Genomic DNA, 12,772 nt, shown 5'->3' with positions numbered 1-12,772 from the left:
CGTGCAAAAGGCATGCGAATGCAGGAATGTCCACCAGTGCTGTTGCCAGAGAATTTAATGTTAATTTCTCTACCATAAGCCGCCTCCAAAGTCAATTGGCAGTACGTCCAATCGGCCTCTAAACTTCAGACCACAAGTAACCACGCCAGCTCAGGACCTCCACATCCGGCTTCTTCACCTGCGGGATCATCCGAGACCAGCCACACGGATAGCTGATGAAACTAAAGAGTATTTATGTCTGTAATAAAGTCCTTTTGTGGGGAAAAACTAATTCTGATTGGCTGGCCTGGCTCCCCAGTGGGTGGGCCTGGCTCCCATGTGGGTGGGCCTATATCCTCCCAGGCCCACCCATGGCTGTGCCTAAGCCCTGTCATGTGAAATCCATATATTCGGGCCTAATGAATTTATTTAAATTGACTAATTTCCTTATGAACTGTAAGTCAATAAAATCATTGAAATTGTTGCATGTTGCGTTTATATTTGTATTCAGTATAAATGACTATCGCCCCGTAGCACTCACTAGTGTCATCATGAAGTGCTTTGAGAAGTTAGTTAAGGACCATATCACCTCCACCTTACCCGACAACCTAGACCCAACTGCAATAGAGCCACGGAAGACGCAATCGCCACCACACTGCCCTCTCCCATCTGGACAAGAGGAATACCTATGTAAGAATGTTGTTCATAGACTATAGCTCAGCATTAGTCTATGAACCTGGATCTGAACCCTGCCCTGTGCAACTGAGTACTGGACTTCATGACGGGCCTCCCCAGGTGGTGAAGGTAGGCAACAACACCTCCACTACGCTAATCCTCAACACAAGAGCCCCACAAGGGTGCGTGCTCAGCCCCCTCCTGTACTCCCTATTCACCCATGACTGTGTGGCCACGCATGTCTCCAACTCAATCATCAAGTTTGCAGACGACACAGTGGTAGGCCTGATTCTCAACAATGACAAGAAAGACTACAGGGAGGAGGTGAGGGCCCTGGAGGATTGGTGCCAGGAAAATAACCTCTCCCTCAATGTCAACAAAATGAAGGAGCTGATTGTGGACTTCAGGAGACAGCAGAGGGAGCACGCCCCCATCCACATCAATTGGGCCGCATTGGAGAAGGTGAAAAGCTTAAAGTTCCTCAGCGTACACATCACTGACAATCTGAAATGGTTGACCCACACAGACAGTGGTAAAGAAGATGCAAATGCGCCTCTCCAAACTCAGGAGGCTGAAGAAATTCAGCTTGGCCCCCAAGACCCTCACAAACTTTTACAGATGCACCATTGAGAGCATCCTGTCGGGCTGTATCACCGCCTGGTACGGGAAATGCATCGTCCGCAACCGCAGTGCTCTCCAATGGGGGTACACTGCCTGCCCTCCAGGACATCTATAGCACTGGTGTCACAGGAAGGCCAAAAAGATCATCAAGGACCTTAGCCACCCAAGCCACAGCCTGTTCACCCCTACGCATCAAAGTTGGGACGAGAGACTGAAAAACAGCTTCCATCTCAAGGCCATCAGACTGTTAAATAGTCACCACTAGCGGGCCTCCGCCCAGTACCCTGCCCTGAACTTTCGTCACTGTCACTTGCCGGCGACCACCCGGTTACTCAACCCTGCACCTTAGAGGCTGCTGCCTAGGTACATAGACATGGAACACTGGTCAAAACAGTAGTAATATAACAGTGGTCACTTAAATATTATTACATACTGTTTTACCCACTTCATGTGCAGTGCATTCAGAAAGGATTCAGACCCCTTCACTTTTTCCACAGTTCCTTAGGTTACAACCTTATTCTAAAATAGATTACATTTTTGCAAATGTATAAAATGTATTTACATAAATCAGACCCTTTGCTATGAGACTCGAAATTGAGCTCAGGTGCATCCTATTTCCATTGATCATCCTTGAGATGTTTCTACAACTTGATTAAAGTCCTCCTTTGGTAAATTCAATTGATTGGACATGATTAGGAAAGGCACACAACTCTCTACAGAAGGTCCCACAGTTGACAGTGCATGTCAGAGCAAAAACCAAGCCATGACATCGAAGGAATTGTCCGTAGAGCTCCGAGACAGGATTGTGTCGAGGCACATATCTGGGGAAGGGTACCAAAACATTTCTGCAACATTGAAGATCCCCAAGAACACCGTGGCCTCCATCATTCTTAAATGGAAGAAGTTTGGAACCACCAAGACTTCATGGAGCTGGCTGCCCAGCCAAACTGAGCAATAGGTGGAGAATGGCCTTGGTCAGGGAGGTGACCAAGATCCCGATGGTCACTCTGACAGAGCTCCAGAGTTCCTCTGTGGAGATGAGAGAACCTTCCAGAAGAACCACCATCTCTGCAGCACTCCACCAATCAGGCCTTTATGGTAGAGTGGCCAGACGGAAGCCACTCCTCAGTAAAAGGCACATGACAGCCCTCTTGGAGTTTGCCAAAAGGCACCTAAAAGACTCTCAGACCATGAAAAACAAGATTCTCTGGTCTGATGAAACCAAGATTGAACTCTTTGGCCTATATGACAAGTGTCACATCTGGAGGAAACCACGCACCGCTCATCACCTGGCCAATACCATCCCTACGGTGAAGCATGGTGGTGGCAGCATCATGCTGTGGGGATGTTTTTCAGCTGCAGGGACTGGGAGACTAGTCAGGATCGAGGGAAAGATGAACGGAGCAAATTACTGAGAGATCCTTGATGAAAACTTGCTCCAGAGCGCTCAGGACCTCAGACTGGGGGTGAAGTTTCACCTTCCAACAGGACAACGACCCTAAGCACACGGCCAAGCCAATGCAGGAGCGGCTTCGGGACAAGTCTCTGAATGTCCTTGAGTGGCCAAGCCAGAGCCCGGACCTGAACCCGATCGAACATGTAGCAATGCTCTCCCATCCAACCTGACAGAGCTTGAGAGGATATGCAGAGAAGAATGGGACAAACTCCCCAAATACAGGTGTGCCAAGCTTGTAGCGTCATACCCAAGAAGACTCGAGGCTGTAATCGCTTCCAAAGGTGCTTCAACAAAGTACTGAGTAAAGGTTCTGAATACTTATGTAAATGTGCCATTTAAGGTTTTTATTTTTAATACATTTGCAAACATTTCTAAAAGCCTGTTTTTGCTTTGTCCTTATGGGGTATATTGATGAGAGGAAAAAAACGATTTAATCAATTTTAGAATAAGGCTGTAACATAACAAAATGTGGAAAAAGTCAAGGCGTCTGAATACTTACCAAATGCACTGTATATATTTACTTTTTTCACTTTCTTTCCCACAGGGAAGGGGTGGTATGAGGAGGGTTTTCTCTAGTCGCCAGGACAGGGGGGCAGGAGGGTGGATGTAAAAGTATCCTCAGTTGATAAGAAACCTTGGCTGTTTAGGAGGTAGAGGGTGTGGGGGCCAGGTGGGTATATAGTGATATGGGGGGGGTGGGGACTGACAACCAACCCGTGTTGCTAGGTGGGGTGGGAAGGGGTGGATCCGGGTGGGGGGAGGATGCGGGGGTATTGGACTGAGACATGTTGGGCTTGGAGGAATTGGATGGGGAGTCGGGAGTGTAAGCCCACCACTTTTTATTTCTCATTTCTTTACATAACAAAGGTATAATTACAATATCCTGTGTGATCAATATGATCATTTCTCTGTATGTATGTATGTATTATTATTTAATTTGTTTAGTGTCAGCCTATGAATATACATGTGGTATAAACTGTGTAAATTGACATTAATATTGTACCTGTAAACCCCCCCCCCCTAGACACACACTGTCTCTGTGTGACTGTCATTTTTCTGTGTTGTGTGTTTCGTAAACAGGATTGAAGTCAATCAATTCCATTTTCTTTTAGGATATTCACTGTGTAATTGGTAGATACGCCTTTGCAAACTAAGTTTAGTATCCCACCAAAAGGCACATGATTTATTAATGTTGTACAGTAAGTAGCACATCTAGTGAGAAGATGGTTTGAACATACTGTATGTTTTTTGGGGTCTGACTGACAGGTTTTATGAGGTACACAGGAATGTCTGTAGTGGCTTTGCGTCCATTTTCAAGATGTGATTGCAAATCCAGTTCTTACACAATTTCTATACATTTGTTTCCTCAATTTGGGTCCCTTTCCTTTCGCTGCATGCCATGGGCATTCAGAACAGGAACATAGTGTTCGTCTGACATTCCCCATTGCTGACTCGGCATTAAACACTGTATGACCTGCTGCTAAACACATGCTGCTAATCACAATACAGTCCGGTCTTTTGGCTGTTTCCTAACAGGGAGAAGAGAACTAGCTGTGTTTCGAGGGAGTTGATTTTGTTCACGTTTTATAACCATTGCCTGGACTGTTCCCACAACGACTGGTCTGTAAATTCTACTGCTGTCATGTCATGGAGGAACACATTCTCATACCTAAGCACCTGGGACTTACTATACAGGCCTTTACTGTACCTAGAGTTTTAAGTTTCAAGTTTTATTGGGTTGAATACGTATCGACTCAAGACATTTCAGCGTTTCATTTTTAATTCATTTGTAAACATTTCTAAAAACATAATTCCACTTTGACATTATGGGGTATTGTGTGTAGGCCAGTGACAATACAATTCTCTTTAATCCATTTTAAATGCAGGCTGTAACACAAGAACATTTGGAAAAAGTAAAGGAGTGTGAATACTTTCTGAAGGCACTGTATGTACAATCAATAGGCCTACCTATAATTAAGCCATTAGGCTACATCTGAGCCGCTTAAATGTTCATATCTATTAGGCTTATATCTAAAAGCTCACGCATTTCAATGTAGCCTAACCAATAACCTAAAGGTCAACATATTAGGTCTATGGCAACGTCGCTTAACTTGCTACGTCATGTTTAATTATTTGAATTGTTTCATTATTTAATTGTAGATTATCTATAGGCGTACTTGAAGCAATAGAGATCAATAGTAATGGCGTCCTTTTGTACGCTAACTCCGCCATGGTTCATTGGGCAAAGCCTATGGGAAAATTAATTGAGTTTTTGTATTAAAAAATATATATATATATACTGCTCAAAAAAATAAAGGGAACACTTAAACAACACAATGTAACTCCAAGTCAATCACACTTCTGTGAAATCAAACTGTCCACTTAGGAAGCAACACTGATTGACAATACATTTCACATGCTGTTGTGCAAATGGAATAGACAACAGGTGGAAATAATAAGCAATTAGCAAGACACCCCCAATAAAGGAGTGGTTCTGCAGGTGGTAACCACAGACCACTTCTCAGTTCCTATGCTTCCTGGCTGATGTTTTGGTCACTTTTGAATGTTGGCGGTGCTTTCACTCTAGGGGTAGCATGAGACGGAGTCTACAACCCACACAAGTGGCTCAGGTAGTGCAGCTCATCCAGGATGGCACATCAATGCGAGCTGTGGCAAGGAGGTTTGCTGTGTCTGTCAGCGTAGTGTCCAGAGCATGGAGGCACTACCAGGAGACAGGCCAGTACATCAGGAGACGTGGAGGAGGCCGTAGGAGGGCAACAACCCAGCAGCAGGACCGCTACCTCCGCCTTTGTGCAAGGAGGAGCAGGAGGAGCACTGCCAGAGCCCTGCAAAATGACCTCCAGCAGGCCACAAATGTGCATGTGTCTGCTCAAACGGTCAGAAACAGACTCCATGAGGGTGGTATGAGGGCCCGACGTCCACAGGTGGGGGTTGTGCTTACAGCCCAACACCGTGCAGGACGTTTGGCATTTGCCAGAGAACACCAAGATTGGCAAATTCGCCACTGGTGCCCTGTGCTCTTCACAGATGAAAGCAGGTTCACACTGAGCACATGTGACAGACGTGACAGTCTGGAGACGCCGTGGAGAACGTTCTGCTGCCTGCAACATCCTCCAGCATGACCGGTTTGGCGGTGGGTCAGTCATGGTGTGGGGTGGCATTTCTTTGGGGGGCCGCACAGCCCTCCATGTGCTCGCCAGAGGCACTGACTGCCATTAGGTACCGAGATGAGATCCTCAGACCCCTTGTGAGACCATATGCTGGTGCTGTTGGCCCTGGGTTCCTCCTAATGCAAGACAATGCTAGACCTCATGTGGCTGGAGTGTGTCAGCAGTTCCTGCAAGAGGAAGGCATTGATGCTATGGACTGGCCCGCCCGTTCCACAGACCTGAATCCAATTGAGCACATCTGGGATATCATGTCTCGCTCCATCCACCAACGCCACATTGCACCACAGACTGTCCAGGAGTTGGTGGATGCTTTAGTCCAGGTCTGGGAGGAGATCCCTCAGGAGACCATCCGCCACCTCATCAGGAGCATGCCCAGGCGTTGTAGGGAGGTCATACAGGCAGGTGGAGGCCACACACACTACTGAGCCTCATTTTGACTTGTTTTAAGGACATTACATCAAAGTTGGATCAGCCTCTAGTGTGGTTTTCCACTTTAATTTTGAGTGTGACTCCAAATCCAGACCTCCATGGGTTGATAAATTGGATTTCCATTGATTATTTTTGTGTGATTTTGTTGTCAGCACATTCAACTATGTAAAGAAAAAAGTATTTAATAAGATTATTTCTTTCATTCAGATCTAGGATGTGTTGTTTAAGTGTTCCCTTTATTCTTTTGAGCAGTGTATATAAACGCCAAAAATAAGGTTTCTGGTAAACACAGGCTTAGGAGATCTTATACGTTTTGTTCTATGAGATAATCTTCATCAGCTAACCTCACAAAGCATATAAAGGCTTCATAATTCATAAAGGTCAGGTTAACTGACTGACATGTCATAGAACAAAATGTATAAGATCTCCTAAGCCTGTGTTAACCTCAGACCTTATTTTCAGCGTTTAAATAAAGGTTCATTAAAATAAATAAAAATCAGCGTTTATCCCAAACCACTATTCTTTCCCCATTCATTTTCACTATAGGAATGGCTCAACCAAAGATTTTTATAACTAACCCAAGATAGACCATGGTCTGTTGTTTCCAATGGGAGCCAATTAATCCTAGCATGCAGAACAAGCAAGGAGCTGGGCAGAGCCAAGCACGAGCTAGCGTGAGTCTTTTGGCGCGTCCTAGCATGTATTTGCGTATTTCCATTAGGGAACACCTACTCTGTGAAGTCCGTGTGTGCAATAACTCAATTCGCCCTTGCACTCCTCCTAAACAACACAATTTTTACATTTCAGGGCACAGTATGACCCAACAAGCATAACAACAATAACTTCAGGGAAGCAATCAGTCTTCAAAGGAGTCCTGTAATATCATGATTAAACTGAAAACTGAGAAGGCACAAGTTGTACCGATTTTGAATATATTTTTTGCCTTCTGGAATGTTATGTTTGCCTTCTCATGCAAAGCGGTTAACCTGGCAATAGGAGTAGAGGAAACTTCACCGTCCTCCGCCAATACTTGCTCTTGTTGGCTTACTTTAACCTGGTCAGGGCTGTACCTTACCCACTCTTTGTGGGCCCTATAGTAAACAATTATATCACTTTTTCGTTATGTACTGTAATGGATACTTGAACACAAATGATCTCTTCTACATGATTCCTTATTCAATATGACATGTGTTTTCAGGTTGCCAAGGCAAATTAGAAATATACATAGCCTAGACGTGTTCTCATAGCCCTAGGATAGCCTCAGAAAATGTATAATCTCCTCATAACATGTAGAGCAGCATTTTTGATATTCGACCTCAGGCACTCTGTGTCATCCTAACTACATCAACAGTAATAAAGGCAGACACCCTCTCAGCAACTGAACCCAACAGGAGTAAATATACATTTATTAAGTACACATTAACTAAGACTTATTAATTATGCATGTATTACACATGATTATGCAATACATAAGTAGAAGTATAATGGTGACGTGATGACTGCAATATTGCCTGGTCATAGCAAGGTGCAGCAGACTACTCTACAATAAAGATACCATTACTAATATACACTGAGTATACAAACATTAGGAACACATTCCTAATACTGAGTTGCAACCCATTTTCCCCTCAAAACAGCCTCAATTTGTCTGGGCATGCTTTACAAGGTGTCGAAAGCATTCCACAAGGATGCTGGCCCATTTTGACTCCAATGCTTCCTTCCCACAGTTGTCAAGTTGGTTGGATGTCCTTTGGGTGGTGGACTATTCTTGATACACACGGGAAACTGTTGAGCGTGGAAAAACTAAGCAGCGTTGCAGTTCTTGACACACTCAAACCGGTGCGCCTGGCACATACCACCATACCCAGTTCAAAAGCAATTTAATCTTTTGTCTTGACCATTCACCTTCTGAATGGCACACATATACAATCCATGTTTCAATTGTCTTAAGGCTTAAAAATCGTTCTTTAAAACTGTCTCCTCCACTTCATCTACACTGATTGAAGTGGATTTAACAAGTGACACCAATAAGGGATCATAGCTTTCACCTGTTCAGTCTATGTCACGGAAAGATCAGGTGTTCTTAATGTTTTGTACACTCAGTGCATATACAGGTAACTGACAAAATAAAGGAAACACCAACCATGGTTTACATCGCTTCCATGCTCATCAAACCATTCAGTGACCACTCGTGCCCTGTAGATAGGGGCATTGTCATCCTATAGGGGCATGGCCATGGTTGCCAAAATAATGGCCTGTACAACATTTTAATACATGACCCTAAGCATGTTGAGATATACTTTGTTTTCAATATACTTTGTATCCCTCATTTATTCAAGTGTTTCCGTTATTTTGGCGGTTAACTGTAGCTCAGAATGATAGCCTATTACTTACTGTTATAGCCCCATCCCATAGCCTACGTATAAAATAATCTTGTATTTTAAAAATGTTTTGTAAGAAATATGACAATGAAAATATAGTTACAAGCAGCAATGAAAGGGGTTGACAGGATGACAGCACAGACACAATCAGTTGGATAACAAAGCAAGCACTCTATCATGTAGGAACTACAGTATCTTCCGTTATGTGCAGTGAAAACATTACCATGTTTATCTCGCAATGCCACAATGAGGATGCTAGTGAAGTGTAGTCTAATGCTGTAGTTTGGTTTGCATGCATCTTTGCATGCAACAGGTAATCAATCTTAAAGTCATTACTTAATGTACTGAGTTTATATACCAATTCTGGGGTCAATTTGACTAACGTTTATGTTAAGATTTGTGAAATATTTTCAGCATTAGTGTATTGGTTTGTTACAGTCATCTTTGAATTCTGGGACTTTATTTTGTCAAAATATGTTTTTGTAAATTATTTAAATCTCAGTTGGTACAGTTCACATTAGCGTTCTAAAATACTTCAATACACTCTCATAGCTGTAATACGCTGACTGCGCAAGCAGCACGACTTCCTGTTTCTACAATAAGGGCAACATTATGTGACTACACAGATATAGTAATTAGAGGTCGACCGATTAATCGGAATGGCCGATTAATTAGGGCCGATTTCAAGTTTTCATAACAATCGGTATTTTTGGCCACCGATTTGCCGATTTTTTTAACTAGGCAAATCAGTTAAGAACACATTCTTATTTTCAATGACGGCCTGGGAACGGTGGGTTAACTGCCTTGTTCAGGGGCAGAACGACAGATTTCTACCTTGTCAGCTTGGGGATTCAATCTTGCAACCTTACGGTTAACTAGTCCAATGCTCTAACCACCTGCTTTACATTGCACTCCACAAGGAGCCTGCCTGTTACCCGAATGCAGTAAGAAGCCAAAGTAAGTTGCTAGCTTGCATTAAACTTATCTTATAAAAAACAATCAATCAATCAATCAATCAATCATAATCACTAGTTAAGTACACATGGTTGATGATATTACCAGGTTATCTAGCCTGTCCTGCGGTGTGCATTCGCGAAAAAGGACGGTCGTTGCTCCAACTTGTACCTAACCATAAACATCAATGTCTTTCTTAAAATCAATACACAAGTATATATTTTTTAATCTGCATATTTAGTTAATATTGCCTGCTGACATGGATTTCTTTTACCTAGGGAAAATGTGTCACCTCTGCAACAGAGTCAGGGTATATGCAGCAGTTTGAGCCGCCTGGCTCGTTGCGAACTGTGAAGACTATTTCTTCCTAACAAAGACAGCCAACTTCGCCAAACGGGGGATGATTTAACAAAAGCGCATTTGCGGAAAAAAAGCACAGTCGTTGCACGACTGTACCCAACCATAAACATCAATGACTTTCTTAAAATCAATACACAGAAGTATATATTTTTAAACCTGCATATTTAGCTAAAAGAAATCCAGGTTAGCAGGCAATATTAACCAGGTGAAATTGTGTCACTTCTCTTCCGTTCCTTGCACGCAGAGTCAGGGTATGTGCAACAGTTTGGGCCGCCTGGCTCGTTGCGTACTAATTTGCCAGAATTTTACGTAATTATGACATAACATTGAAGGTTGTGTAATGTAACAGGAATATTTAGACTTATGGATGCCACCCGTTAGATAAAATACGGAACGGTTCCGTATTTCACTGAAAGAATAAACGTGATAGTTTCCGGATTCGACCATATTAATGACCTAAGGCTCGTGTTTCTGTGTGTTATTATGTTATAATTAAGTCTATGATTTGATAGAGCAGTCTGACTGAGCAATGGTAGGCACCAGCAGGTTCGTAAGCATTCATTCAAAACAGCACTTTCGTGCGTTTTGCCAGCAGCCCTTCGCAATGCATTGCGCTGTTTATGACTTCAAGCCTATCAACTCCCAAGATGAGGCTGGTGTAACCGATGTGAAATGGCTAGCTAGTTAGCGGGTGCACGCTAATAGCGTTCCAAACGTCACTCGCTCTGAGACTTGGAGTAGTTGTTTCCCTTGCTCTACATGGGTAACGCTGCTTCGAGGGTGGCTGTTGTCGATGTGTTCCTGGTTTGAGCCCAGGTAGGAGCGAGGAGAGGGACGGAAGCTATACTGTTACACTGGCAATACTAAAGTGCCTATAAGAACATCCAATAGTCAAAGGTATATGAAATACAAATCGTATAGAGAGAAATAGTCCTATAATTCCTATAACCTTAAACTTCTTACCTGGGAATATTGAAGACTCATGTAAAAGGAACCACCAGCTTTCATATGTTCTCATGTTCTGAGCAAGGAACTTAAACGTTAGGTTTCTTACATGGCACATAATGCCCTTTTACTTTCTTCTCCAACACTTAGTTTTTTGCCTTATTTAAACCAAATTGAACATTTTCATTATTTATTTGAGCCTAAATGGATTTTTTGATGTATTATATTAAGTTAAAATAAGTGTTCATTCAGTATTGTTGTAATTGTCATTATTACAAATATTTGTTTTTAAACCGGCCGATTAATCGGTATCGGCTTTTGGGGGGGGGCCTCCAATAATCGGTATCGGTATCGGCGTTGAGAAATCATAATCGGTCGACCTCTAATAGTAATCATGATATTTCACATTGTCCATCTGCATCATTTAAATCTAACATTCATTTGCATGAGACAAAGTCCACTTGATCAATAGTTATTGCTATACTATTGTAGTGGGCAGTAATATTTGACATGTGTACATACAGTATATACTGTATGATATTATAAATACCTCACATGCGACTCATAATAAGACGAAGTAATTAGCCTATTCAAGTGTTTATCTGACTCCATAAAGATGATTTGGAAAGATGCAAGAACACTATTGAGTTAAAGTAATAGGCAATTAATAAATGTCTGAGAATGGAAGTTTAAATACAAGTATTATTTAATGACTTTGTCAAATGAATGGATTCCCATGCACGACATAAAGCTTAAGCAATACCGACATTAACAAAGCATTATTCTAAGCATGATGAGAGAGAAAGAGAGAAATCATAGCCTGAAAGGCCATGCCCCAAAAGTCCATGGGACGGAGAGCGAAAGAAAGAGAGAGTATCTCACCACAGCAGTTCAGGAACAAAATAGAGAAAGAACAATGAATCTAAGACCCTTTTATAAGCATCTGAGTTGTTTTGATTCCAAATCTGAGTTGTTGATCAATAGTATTAGTGTAAAGTTAACCTCCAATCAGATATCAAACCTACATGATGTAACTTCTGCTTCTCAGAGGTGACACAATGGGGGTTGGAGAGATTAAACAGAGAATGCTGAATTCCTAAGACAACACAGAGGAAATTCTTGCATACAGTTGATAAGAAGAAGCACTTCGTGCCAGCCCTACAGTATCCTATTGTGCCACTGGTGCCAATGATATCTATAGTGCCTAAAGAACATTCCTAAAGAAAATAATGTACTGTTTACTCCATTCATTTTCCCTGACACCGAAAAGTACTCATTACATTTCGAATGCTTAGCAGGACAGGAAAATAGTCAAATTCTCGTGCTTCTCAAGAGAACATCCCTGGACCTCCCTACTGCCTCTAATCTGACGGACTCACTAAACACAAATGCTTTGTTTGTAAATTATGTCTGAGTGTTGGAGTGTGCCCCTGGCTATCCTTAAAAAAAGAAAATGGTGCTGTCTGGTTTGCTTAATATAAGGAATGTGAAGTGATTTATACTTTAACTTTTGAGAATTAAGTATATTTTAGCAATTACATTTACTTTTGACACTTAAGTATATTTAAAACCAAATACTTTTAGACTTTTACTGAAGTAGTATTTTACTGGGTGACTTTTACTTTTATTTTCTATTAAGTTATCTTTACTTTTACTCAGGTATGACAATTGGATACTTTTTCCACCACTAGGTTTACATACCAAGTTTCATGGCCCCATGTCCATCGGTTCAGTTCTTATAGCCCTGGTGTGATATGGTGCCATCTAGTGGTGTAGCGTGG

Source organism: Salmo salar, chromosome ssa03, assembly GCF_905237065.1.
Source record: "Salmo salar chromosome ssa03, Ssal_v3.1, whole genome shotgun sequence".
Taxonomy (NCBI): Eukaryota; Metazoa; Chordata; class Actinopteri; order Salmoniformes; family Salmonidae; genus Salmo; species Salmo salar.
This window is presented reverse-complemented; position numbering follows the sequence as displayed.